Source organism: Delphinus delphis, chromosome 19 (genome assembly GCF_949987515.2).
Source record: "Delphinus delphis chromosome 19, mDelDel1.2, whole genome shotgun sequence".
Lineage (NCBI taxonomy): Eukaryota > Metazoa > Chordata > Mammalia > Artiodactyla > Delphinidae > Delphinus > Delphinus delphis.
The window spans coordinates 46,061,093-46,073,664 of record NC_082701.1 but is presented as its reverse complement, the minus strand read 5'-3'; the positions used below and the strand labels follow the sequence as shown (position 1 = coordinate 46,073,664).

The 12,572-nt window shown below is 50.5% G+C and overlaps 1 long non-coding RNA gene across 1 annotated transcript; it reads right to left on the bottom strand.

The window, feature by feature from the left end:
- Nucleotides 1–234: 234 nt before the first annotated feature.
- LOC132414816 (uncharacterized) lies at nucleotides 235–11,668 on the bottom strand. Its single transcript, XR_009517029.1, has 4 exons — nucleotides 11,521–11,668; nucleotides 11,234–11,363; nucleotides 3,589–3,659; nucleotides 235–934 (listed from the first exon to the last, which is right to left on the bottom strand). It is a non-coding gene; the product is annotated as an uncharacterized lncRNA (long non-coding RNA).
- Between the last annotated feature and the right edge of the window lie 904 nt (nucleotides 11,669–12,572).

The following is a 12,572-nucleotide window of genomic DNA, read 5'->3' as shown; positions in this document are numbered from 1 at the left end:
CAGGACAATTGCCAAGGAGCTCCCAAAGCGTGAAATGATTGCATACCCTGGCCTCCTTCCTTACAGAGGAGCCCAGCGCTGATACACACAAAGGAAACTGGAGGGGCCTGAAGAGGAATTCAGCCCGGGGACCTGACGCTGACGGAGAAGCTGCATCGAAGTCTTCCCCTCCATGGTTCCCAGAACCCTGCTGAGCCAGTCAGCAGACACCTGGGACCCCAGGTTTGTCCTCTCCTGTCCAGACTGTCTTCAAAGAGCTCAGAGATAAGCTGGAGCTGACTGGAAGCTGCTCGGGTTCAGAGGAGAACGTGCAGGGCATGCCCAGCCAGGCCCAGGTGTCCTGCCTGCACTTGCATCTCCATGAACTCGTGGCAGTCCTGCTGGAGATGAGCAGAGGGGTTCTTACAACAGGAACCATCTGACTTCAGCCTGCCCATGAGTGCCCCTGGGTGGGAGAGCAGAGGGACTTCCTTTGTAACCTCATGGGAGCCATGCGGCACAGACCCTGGAAGACAGCTGTGTTTCGTCAGCCCTGAGCCGTAAGTCCGCACTGCATATCTGCTATAGTCCTCGGGAAGAGCCCCATGCCCTGGGCTCATCCTTGTCCTACATCTTCTGCCAGATTGTTTTCCAAAGGACGTTTCTTAAAAAAAAAAAACACAAAAAACTCTAACCAAGGCTTGGGAAAGACAACGGATTCCACTTGACCCCCTCCTGGTCTGGCTTCGAAGACAGGCCTTCTTTTGAGGAGCATCTGGGTTGCACCTAGAAACCAGGGGTGAGTTGCACAAAAACGAGACCACGGACCCTGCCGAAAGAGTGGCCTCTCCTCAAAGCGGTCCTTTCCGAGCGGCCATCATCCCCTGCCTGGATCACAGAGACTGGTGTCCTCATAGGACTTGGCTTCTGGCCCTGAGGCCTCTCCCAGCAGGGTCTGAGGAACAAAGCTGCGTCACAATGAATGCCAATCCTGCATTTTCCCTTTTTCTCCACTAAATTAAGCTGATGCCCAAACAGGAGTTGAGTCAGTCAAGAGCAGGGCGGGACCCCCCACAGCGCGGCTACTTATTGTTTTTGGAGTAGCTTGTTTTCAGTAAACCCAGCCAGACAGCGGATTAAAAGCACTGTGGGCTCCAGCGCGCTGGCGTGGGCCCAGGGCCCCAGGTACCTTGCGGTCTCAGCCCCCTGGGTCTCCGGGCTCCGGGAACCACGAGGCAGTGGCTTGGCCTTAGTATTAAACCAGGTCCCCCCTTGCGTTCATATACACCCATGTCAACCAAAATGCTTAAAAAAATAGGACTTTGTTTCCTTATGTGTCTTAAGATTAAGGTTATTGGTTTCAAAGAGCATGGAAAGGGAACTGCCATATTCGATAAAGAAAGAAACTGCATTAAAAAGATGTACTGGGGCTTCCCTGGTGGCGCAGTGGTTGAGAGTCCGCCTGCCGATGCAGGGGACACGGGTTCGTGCCCCGGTCCGGGAGGATCCCACATGCCGCGGAGCGGCTGGGCCCGTGAGCCATGGCCGCTGAGCCTGCGCGTCCGGAGCGCAACGGGAGAGGCCACAACAGTGAGAGGCCCGTGTACTGCAGAAAAAAAAAAAAAAAAAAAAAGATGTACTGACACGGCCCAGCCCACAGGAGTCTGTGCACACATGAGTTGGTGAGCTTGGTTCATACCTCTGTGCTCCCGGGACTCACAAAGGTAGCCTGAACCAGAGGCCAGGGACACCAAAGGCTGGCCATTTCAGAGCAAAATGGGCCTGAGGGAACAGGCTCCTTTTCTTTCTTTCTTTTTTTTTAAAAAATATTTATTTATTTGTAAAATTTATTTATTTATTTTTGGCTGGGTTGGGTCTTTGTTGCTGTGCGCGGGCTTTTTCTAGTTGCAGTGAGCAGGGGCTACTCTCAGTTGCGGTGCACGGGCTTCTCATTGCAGTGGCTTCTCTTGTTGCGGAGCACGGACTCTAGGCACGCAGGCTTCAGTAGTTGTGGCACACGGGCTCAGTAGTTGTGGCTTGCAGGCTCTAGAGCGCAGGCTCAGTAGTCGTGGCGCATGGGCTTAGTTGCTCTGCGGCATGTGGGATCTTCCTGGACCAGGGCTTGAACCCCTGTCCCATGCACTGGCAGGCAGATTCTTAACCACTGCACCACCAGGGAAGCACCCAGGCTCCTCTTCTGACCTCTCACCTGGGAGACCACCAGGTCAGGTGGAGAGGTGGGATCTGGCCCAGCCTCAGTGGCGACGCTCACCCAGACACCGAATGAAGCTTGGGGTGGAGTCAGGCCAGTGACCCCTGTGTGGGGAACCTGAGGACCCCAAATACAGGCTCCACCCTTGGGGCCTCCTATGTGTAAGCTGAGAGCTGTTCTCCCAAACGCTCCCTAGTTACACAGAAAAAGGGCCGTGGCATCTGCAAAATAAAACCCAGATGGGATTTTGCAAAGAGCTGGGGCTCACGGCCTCGTTGGAACGACATCAATACACTTGCACTCCTGGCTCCGTTCTGCGTATTCACACCAGACAAGGACTTGCAGCCCAGAAAAATAGCCCTTAGTTGAGCAACTGAAGTTAAGACCCTTGGCTCCTTGGTTGAAGGGCGTGATAGAACGGTGTGCAGGCAACAGTTGGCCAGTCTGCACAGCCACTCTCCAAAGGCAGCCTCCAGGACCCTCGGGGGATTTCGGTCTGTAGGCTGCGTGGGAAAGGGTGGAGAGTGGGAGCCTGGGGGCGGCCAATTGGCTCTGCTGTCCTCCTGGAGCCGGTGTCCCTAAGTGCATTCCTCTCCTCCCTCAAATTCAAAGCAGAATACCCCGCAGCGGGAGGCGGCTGTGGTTTGCAGCTATGTACTGTTGGGAGCTCCTGAGACTTGCCGAAGACATTTACATGCCTTTGAAGAAATGTTTTTCAGTTTTGAGGAAAATTAGCCAGGGATGGGGTAGGAACTTGAGGTGAGAGAAGAGGTACCAATGAAAAATTCCATGAGTCTCATGTTTTCCCAGGTCGCATCAGCTGGGGGTTAACTGGAATTTTATTGACTCTTGCCTTGTACTTCTGCAGGATGACCCCAACCAATGACAAGTATTTCTGGAAGTCTCTGCCTCTCATATGCTCATAAATAAATCTGGTTATATGCAGAGGATGCCTGCCATTAATTTCCTTTTCCTGCACCCACTGCCCCAGCCTTTGGTTCTGCTAAGTTGGGTGACAGTGACCCACACGGCGGCCCTCCAACAGGCTGCCCTTGCAGAGACCACCACCAGCTCCACCAGGCACTTAGAGAGGGGCTGCAGCCACGCCACCGCTGTGGGTACCAAAGCCCCGGGTGCCGTTGCCGGTGCTGGTGCGGGGGGAGGGCCACGTAGCTTGGAGGTGCCGGAGCTGTGCTGTGGTCCGCAGCTAAGTGCCTCTCGCCCCTTCTGGTTGCGTTTACAGGGTGGTCCTGATGCAGTGTGGCTTCCTTTATGCCTGCTTCCCACCCTAGGATTCACCTTGAACCGTGCAGGGCTGGGCCAAGAGACAAATAATAAAACAAGCAAGCAAAAAACCCCTTTGAATTCCAAATCCCTCTCCCCTGAGCCAGGCTTACCCTTCTGGGCCGTTCTCTTGGGATTTCTCTAAGAGGCTTCCAGGTCCTGCGTGCAAAGAGCACGTCTGGACCTGAGAATGACAGGGATACTCGACTTCAGTCCCAGCTGGGCCCCCTGCCCCATCAGACACCCATCAAATATCACCCAACTCCCATCTCAACACCTTGCTTTTCAAAGACTGAAAGGTAGACTCCGCTATTTCCAGGGATGCCTTTTTTAGCATCAAGGCTGTCTGCCATCTGAGAAAGGACCTTCTGCTGTTAGCAGGCTGTGTTGGAAGCAGAAGCTTCTAGAATGTCAGATATCATCATCTTACAAACCCCAAGACAGGGCACAATGCCTACCTATTCTCCACGCTTGTAATAAAAAGAGCAGTTAATACGAGTGCAGCCCGGGCCTTCCATCACACATGGACATTAAGGAATCTGGGCTTTGTGTTCCTCTTGAAAGACTGTTTATCAGCAGATATCCTGTTCTTGTTCCCCAGAATCCATTTCACCTCTACTCCCAAGGCTGAGAGCTCTGCTCTGCTCTGGGTGAGAGATTTTGGGGTTCATGTGTGCTCTCCTGCTAGACCCATTCATTCAATCAGCACCTACCAAGGGCCTACTTTGTGCGAGACAGAGTGTGAGAGCACAAAGAGAGCCTCACCAGCCTGGTGGAGAGAGGGAGGTGAAGATTGGGGGAAGATTTCCGGAGGGAGTAACACCTATGCTGATACTAAAGCAGCAAATAAGGAACAGGCAGCAAAGAAGGGAGGAGGAGATGATGACCACAGCTCTGCCATGAGGTCTCTGAAGATCTGGTCATCCTTCTCCCCTGGCTTAGATTCACTGAGCGGAGAGCATTGCAGACTTGACAAGTGCCCCAAGTTCATTGCCTCTGGAGTCAATTAGCTCCATTCCCGGACGTGCATCCTGCAAAGATGTTGCACTGGTGACAGAGGGAAGCAAGAGTTAGGGTGGCTGGTTTAGTCCAGCTGTGCTCCTGGAAATGCCATGGCGAGGACACTGGAGCAAGCTGTTACTTTTCCTTTTGCACTTGTCACGGGTATTGTTTTGTGACTGTACTCTGGCATACAAAAGGTTAATTCTCTTTTTATTTTTTTAAACTGAGCTCAGTTTAGCTCGTAAACCCCCTGTTTCTCTCTAGACTGAAGTGTCTTGCTCACAGTATAGTTCTTCTGGAAAATGACTAGTGGCTCTTGGGTAAATACTACTCTCATCCTTCCCTTTCGCCTGGGTGGCATCTGGGGAGGCTTCCGTAACATCACGGCAGCAAGGATGGGGTGGCTGGTGGTAAGTGCCTGGTCCGTGGTCGCCTTCCTATCTCTCTGGCCTCTACGGAGGAGAAATTTGCTCTGCTTGGCCAAGGAATGCCACCCTCTGCTTTTTTTTTTTTTAATGGCACTGGTTGGCATTTGTGCCTCTACAACGTCGTTTTTTGTTTTGTTTTGCTTTTTTATTTAATTTATTTTTGGCTGCATTGGGTCTTGGTTCTGCACATGGGCTTTCTCTAGTTGCGGTGACCGGGGGTCCACTCCTCGTTGCGGTGCACGGGCTTCTCATTGCGGTGGCTTCTTCCGTTGCGGAGCACGGGGTCTAGAGCGCAGGCTCAGTAGTTGTGGCACACAGGCTTAGTTGTTCCGTGGCATGTGGGATCCTCCAGGACCACGGCTCGAACCCGTGTCCCCTGCATTGGCAGGCAGATTCTTAACCACTGCGCCACCAGGGAAGACCCACCCTCTGCTTTTCATGTCCATATGCCACTTGATCTGTACCCTAGTTGTCCCAGCCTGAAGTCCCTTCCAATGAGCTGGCCCTTTCATTACTTCTGGGAGCTCAGGGAGCTTGGAAGCCATCACCTCCCCATGATGGGGTGTGAGGGACTCTGTGAGGTGTGCCCGCCCTTGGGCCCACCTGGCCGGACAACACTCTCAGACACTCTCTCTCCTCCTCAGGTGCCTTGTTGAACACCTCACTTCTCTACGGGGACTGCAGTCTCCCAGGTTAATTGCTGGAAGCCAGGCAATGGTTTCTAGATCAGGGTTTCCCTCAAACTTATGGGGGTTTCGCTTATACTGGGCTCAGCCCAGAGCGGTAGGGTTCTGGATTTCTTCTCCATGACCTTCCAGCCTCAAAACCAAGTCATATCCCCTCTAGTTCTTCCTTTTCTATTGATACCTGCTGGTCAAAATTTCCCCTCCCCCCCACCTCTTTTTTCTATGGAAAAAAATGTTTATGTCAAGATGCACTGTCCCTCTGCTGATGGTGCTGGCTGTGTGCAAAGTCTTCCAGCATTTTGGCTCTTAAAATGTAAAGGGTAACTTTTAGAATAAAGGACAAAAACAAAGCAAAACGCCATTCCAACAATTCTTGTAACTCTCGCGGCTTTCAAGACTTTCTTCTCTACTATAGAATCACAAAGTCTCTACAGGAGTTCAGAAACTAAGAATTTAAGCTGTTATCTCCATAGCGTCACTGCCAGAAGACAGTGCATGATAGGGAGCCCAGTCTGCTGATGGAGTCTGGGGAAAGGGCAGAGATAAAGAACACAAGGGATGCTCAACTGAATATCAAACTCTACAAATACAAAGGACGACCGCTGCTTTCATGAGCGAACCAACAAAGCATGTCCTCTAGGAGCCCTGACCATGAGGGAAGACACTGGGCTTTTGCTCAGAAAGTTTTCTTGCAGCAAGACACAGCACTGGTTGGGTCACATTTGGTTTTGTGCACTGAAAGCCAAAGGGGGAACTTCTGCTTACTGGGTTTCTACAGATAGAGCTGCAACTACATCCTCTCAGTCAAGAAGCAGGAAAGAACATCTAGGGCAAGTGAGGATGTGGAGAAGAGGGTACACACGTACACACGGTCGATGGCAGTGTGCAGCATAATCTTTCCAGAGGGCACTTTGGCGAGAACTAGCAACATTTCAAATGTGTGTGCCCTTTAACCCTTTAAAATGGGAATTGAACGATTTTAGGAGAGTAGCCTACAAAAAGGTGGGCACAAGTAAGCAAAGATATTTACAGGAAGATTTTCACTGGCGATGTGTTTCTCACTGCCAAAAAATAGAAAGCTATTTGTATACTGAGGAGACTGGCTAAGTAAACGGTGGTCTATCTCAACTATAAAACACCATGTAGCCTTAAAAAGAATGAGTGGCTCTGTGTATGCTGAGGGAAAAGAGATCCAAGATTTCTTGTTTAGCTGTAGAAAAATATGCAGATATGCTTAATATGAATTTTGTTTGCAAAGCGCCCTCCCCCCACAGTGTAAGACAGAATGTCTGGAAGAGGAGTGTAGCACTTCTGATATATTTCTATATTGTTTAAACTTATTAACATGAATACTGTGTACTTTAAAAATGAGTATTATTATTGCAATATTTTATAAGGTGAAGAAAATAGAAACAGCAGTACAGAAACACTCACAATCATTGGGGTTAGCAGTCATGAGAGGAGGTCAGTGGAGCGAGCCTTATGCCAGCTTCTTTGCAGAAGCCCTCAGAGCAAAGAGGAACTCCGTGGGCCCGGCTGGGAAACCACGGAGAAGGGCTACCCCACGAGGAAACCCCACCTGCCAGGCCTGACCGGGACTGAGAGGCTTGATTTGCTGGGGCAACTTAGATTTTTCTCTTGGTTTCTGTGACTGGTGTTTGTACAATCATTAAGAAAATGTTTTACGATTAACTAACCATATTGGTTGACAAAGAGAGTTGTCAAGGGTGCCTTACTCTAAGGCCTTGAGACTGAGGAACTAGGAAAAGGAAGGTGGTGCCCTTTAGAGACGGGGAGTTTCAGGAAGGGAGCCGAGTGTACCTGGGGATGCTCCACCCAAGTCGATGATGGGACCTGCAAGCGGACTGGGGTCAGCTGAAGGGGACGGACAAGGGCTAAAAATCTGAGAAACCTCAGAAGGCATAGCTGGTGTCTATACCTGTGATGGGCAGAAAAGTCCTCTGAAAGAGTCTGGAGTGAAAACCACAAGAGGCCTAAAACCTTGGGGCTTGACCAGAGTCAAGGTTCAAAAGGAAAAGAGCATCAGTGACGGAGACCAAGACGTTAAGGGAGCAGGAAAGCAAGGCATCGAGGGAATGAAGGGAGAATTCCCAGGGGCAGGGAGGACTCACCAAATCCACGGAGAGTGCAAAGAGGATGAAAGTGTGGCAAGAAGGTCATCCTTCCAGAGAAGTCTCTGGAAGGTAGTTGAGATGGATGCTGAACAAGAGGGAATGCACTTAGGGGCTGGAGGTGATGGCTGTAACCTTTTGTTGGAAATGGTAACGAAGGCCACAAGAGAAGTAGCACGGGGGCCTGGGAGGGTGGTGGGAGATCAAAGAAAGCATGGAAGCCCTGGTTCACTTCTTCAGGCAGAACGGAAAAGGGGACGAGCTCTGAGAAACTTGGTGGGAGTGGAGGAGGGGGCAGGAAGGGAGGGGTGGGACTCCAGGGAAGGCCAGCCAGGGAGGGTGGAGCGGTGGGTGGCAAGTGGGATACACAGAGGTGGCTTGGACTTTGCCAGTCATCTCCACAGTGAAGGGTAAGCTCACGACTGGAACTCTCGAGGTCTCAGTTTCCCAACTGATAAATGAGGAAATTTGAACAAAGCTCTAAAAACAAATAAACCCACATACCACCCAACGCTGATGCTCCAATTCAGAGCTTCCCAACTACAGAGCTGGGTCGTGGCCGGAGTGCACAGCAAATGCCCACGTGGATCCCCTCAGCCCGGTTGGCCGGGGGCGGGGGCGGTCCCCTGAAGCAGCCACAGTCCCCAGGCCCATGAATATGGCCCCGGCAGCCTCTTCAACTGGTTTGCCCCAGTGCGATGCCAAGGGAGCACAAAGGTCATCATTTCTATGCTTCAAGTCCTGAAAAGGTTGGGAAGCTTTGCATGTACACAGACAGACGTGTGAGGCCTCAGGCGTTAAGATTTGGGGCTTGTCGGGATTTTGAGAGAAGGATGGGCTTCCTTGCAAATGTTGCCCAAGCCCCCTCCCCCAGTTCCGGTTGCATAGTTTTGTTCTTAGAAAAGAGCTGCCTCGCACAGGGTCGGGGGGTCGGGGGTGGTCCTTGCCCTCTGATGTCCTCTTTCTAAAGGCGGCAAGGCTCAACCCAGAAGGTGGCCTCCAGCGTGACTCGGACAGGATTTGGGTGACAGTTCAGGGATGTGGACCTCAGATGAAAAGCTGCTCTCTCCTGTACAAAGGTGACACCGCCAAACACCCCCGCCCCTCGAGCAGCAGCCGCTGATGAGGACAGCAGCTTCCAAACTGGCTTCTGGGGAACCTGGAATTCTTGAGATGTTTTAGGGGGCAAAGGAGCTCCACAAGGCTTTGATTCTAACCTCCCTTTAAGGATGCATACTTTAAGCTTATTCTAAAAACTGAACATTCGAAAGTAATAACATAACATGCGAATGTGTTATTGGTGCAAATACAAGATTTTACAGATCCTTGGTGTGTTAACCTGCACTGTCAGGGCTGTTCTGTCCACGTAGACCTCAGGATAAAGAGTCCTTGTCACATCTGGGTAACCAAAGAGTATCTGGGATTGGGAGGAGGGCTTGTTTAAAACAAAACTGATGCTGTTTGCAAATTCTTAGCTGGATTAAGTCAAGATTTCTCTATTCTATGCAAGCAAAGCAAAACACAGAAATAAACTGGATGCTGGCATTGGTACATATCGACTGCCACCCATAACCTTAGCTTTGCAATGCTTTCTATTTAACTGAAACAGTTTCAGTGTTCTCACTGATTTGCTTTGAAAGATACTTGAACTCACAAAATGTATTAATAAAATACTTTTATCTATTCGTAGAGTGAGAGTCCCATGTAAAGTTGGGTCTCATAAATTTGAAAACCACTTGTGAAGTGCAAAGAGCATGGTGACACCAATCCTGGCTCCGCCACGCACGAGCTATATAGCCTTGGGCACATCATTTGCCCCCCAGGCTTCCAGGTCCACATCCATAAAATCATACCCACTTAACAGGGGTTTTGATCCAATGAGGTCTCTTAACTATCCAGGAGGCAGTAACTACTCAGTTCCCTCCCCACCCAATAGCATGGAATGGCCTGGATCTCTCGGGCCTGCTCACAATCAGGTATTATTTGCATGCCAGACAGTAGCTGGGCTGCAACTATGGCCCAGGGCTTAATCCACGGGGACCATAAGGCCCATTAGCGCCCTTCTCTGAAGACTGAGCAAGCCAGCCACTTGGGATCTGCTGAGAGCAGTGCCAGGGTTGCAGCAGGGAGTGGGTATGAGGCTGGGGGAGGGGGGTGTCTCTGTGTGTGCACTCATGTTTTCTTCACACAACATTGGCCATTTTTCCATTTGCCTGCTAAAGCGCTTCCGCGGCTGCCCCAGGCCAATCGCAGGACTTCAGTGAAGAATTCCGTGGAATGCGGTCTCTTTAGCAGGTGGTGCGCTTCCCCTCTGCTTGAGAAGGGCCTTCCTTTTCCATCAGCACAAAGCAACCAAGCAGAAGCTGGAGTTTCTCTCTACCACCTCACCTGGTGCCCCTGAAAGTTGCAGCCTACTTGGTAAATGCTTTTCATGGCCCCAGAAGTAAAGGGAAGTTATGTTGAGAAGCTGTTCTTAATTTCTCACGTGTTGAAGAATTACCCCAAGCAGGATCGCACCAGCGATTATGCAAATTCTATTTGTTGCTGAGCAGAGGCCACCAGAGCTCTCAGATTAAGTGATAAACATTCTTAGGGGACAAAGAATGTACACAGCTTTTCCTCTGTATCACTCTTATCGCCCAGCATTCTCTGTATCGATATCCCCAGAGGGGATTGGAAGAGCCAGGCAGGTACTTTTCAGCTGATTACAGGGATTCCACTGGCCCTGGGAATCATCTTTGAAAGGCAACTGTGAAGTAATCCGAATAGCTGGTGAACTTCTGGCTTCCCCGTTAGGTCTGTCTGTCCCAAGATAATCTCGCTTAGCATTTTCTGGGCATTGAAGGTCAAAAAAAAAAAAAAAAAGAGTGCAGGCAAGAATTTTGTCCCTGCCAGGACTGGCCAGTTGAAATCGGTTCTGTGGACACCAGACACCATTTCTAAAGACATGTTTTTTGGAAAGCAGCCTTTGGCAATCCTTCTAATTTGCATTCAGAGGAAATGTGCCACATTTTCCGTAACAGGCAGTCCGGCCAACACCACCGGGGAGGGAGGAAGCTCTTTTCTCAGTGTCTGCAGGTTTATCCCTAAATGCTACGGAAATAGCAGCTGCTGGGGCAAGGGGAACAGAGGATGGAGCGTCTTTTAAAACGCTTGAGTAAGCTGGATATCCCAGGCGGCAGACCTAAAAAGGCAAAGGCTCCGTATTCCGGTGCTTGCTTCAGATGTGGCCTGCACCCAGCAGCAGGCTGTGTGGTCACATGGCCATCCTGTCCAAGTGAGCCCAGGGACAGAGCAAGCGCTGTGGCCACCCACTTGGGGCTCAGGCCTGGCGAGTGGTAAGGAGCAGGTCACATTTCACACGGCCTCGTGGCTGACAGAGCGTGTGCACAGCTGGCTCTTGTGTGACCTTCACTGCCCTGTTAATTACACGCACCCCCCCCCCCGCCCCCTTTCATGGATTCTGAAAACTGCTTTTGTTTCAAACATTCTTTATATCCCTCTACTTACCTGGTTATGTATGTGAGAAAGAAGAGAACCTGGTGGGTCAATCATCTGGCAGCGTTCTTCTGGGTGGGGTATACGGAAATGTTTCTTTTCTCATCAGATGGATTTCTGGCTACCCTATCGAAGTGGTGAGCTGGTGAAAATAAAGAATGGAAACTAGGGAATGATCTTGAAGTCAACCTAATGGAAGCGCTGCCGCAGATTTTCCAGGGCTGAGGGGAACATCAGACTTCCCCAGAGGTTCGCTGCAAAATGCCCACCCAGCTATTAAGGAAACCGGATTGACTTACTGTGCACAGGACAGAAGGCCTCTGGCAGTCACATGGAGAAGCAGGCTGTGATTGGAGCTGGGAGGTGGAGAAGGGAAAGTCAACGGGGTAGAAGTTTGGAGCACAGGGAGGATTCCAAATCAGAAGCAGAACGCTTTATACCTATTTACAGAGGGTTTCCACCACCGCTGGACATGCCGGGACCTCGCTGAGGAACATCACATTCTGGTTTCGTGCTGTCAGGGAATGGGCGCATCTTCACCAGGCAGAAGGGCAGCTGCCAAGGGGGAGCCCGGGCTTCACGGGCTCGCTAATTCTTTCCCATAGCCTGTTCTGTTTTCTGTCAACAGTGAGGAAATACATCCTAGCAAATGACATCCAGTAATGCTTTAATTAACTGTAGTATTTTATGCTGCGATATGCGCCACGAAACCACTTCCAGATGGGGGAAAAATGAATGATATTTACACAAAAAAGCAATCCCTTTATTTTCAGGAATCGATACCTTGAGGGTCCAGGGGGCTTATCTATTTTGATAAATACTAGAAAGAGACTGGAAGAGTTTCTTTACTGTGTAAAACCTAACAGTACTCTTTCTGCACGCCAGCTTTTCATGTGTCCGTGTTTCCAAGGCTATTGTTTAAATGGCCCAACACAGTTCTAAGGATTTATTTTTAGCAATCTGACTTGGAGGAGACAAGAAGTGTGAAACACTTGCTTTCACGCTCAAGCAAGTTGGTTATTTTGGAGATTTCTCTTCCTAGAGAGAGGAATTACATTTCCAGCTGTGAACTTGTGGCATTTTCCCTAGCGTTCTGTAAACGGGGGACCAGGGCTCCCTGTCCAATGGCAATTCAGGATGGGCTGGTGTCACGTCCCCTGCGTCCCCTGCTCGCTTGCCCTGCCTGCCCGTCACTCTTACATTGGTCCTTGGACGTCTGCTTTCGGTCCTGTTCCACCTGCACCGAGGAGCTGCCCGAGGCATGAGAAAGTTGGTGCCCTTTCCTGGGAAAGCCCCAGGTACTGGGTCTTTGTTCTTCAAGAGAGGGAGGCGTGGCAACAGTTAGCTTCAA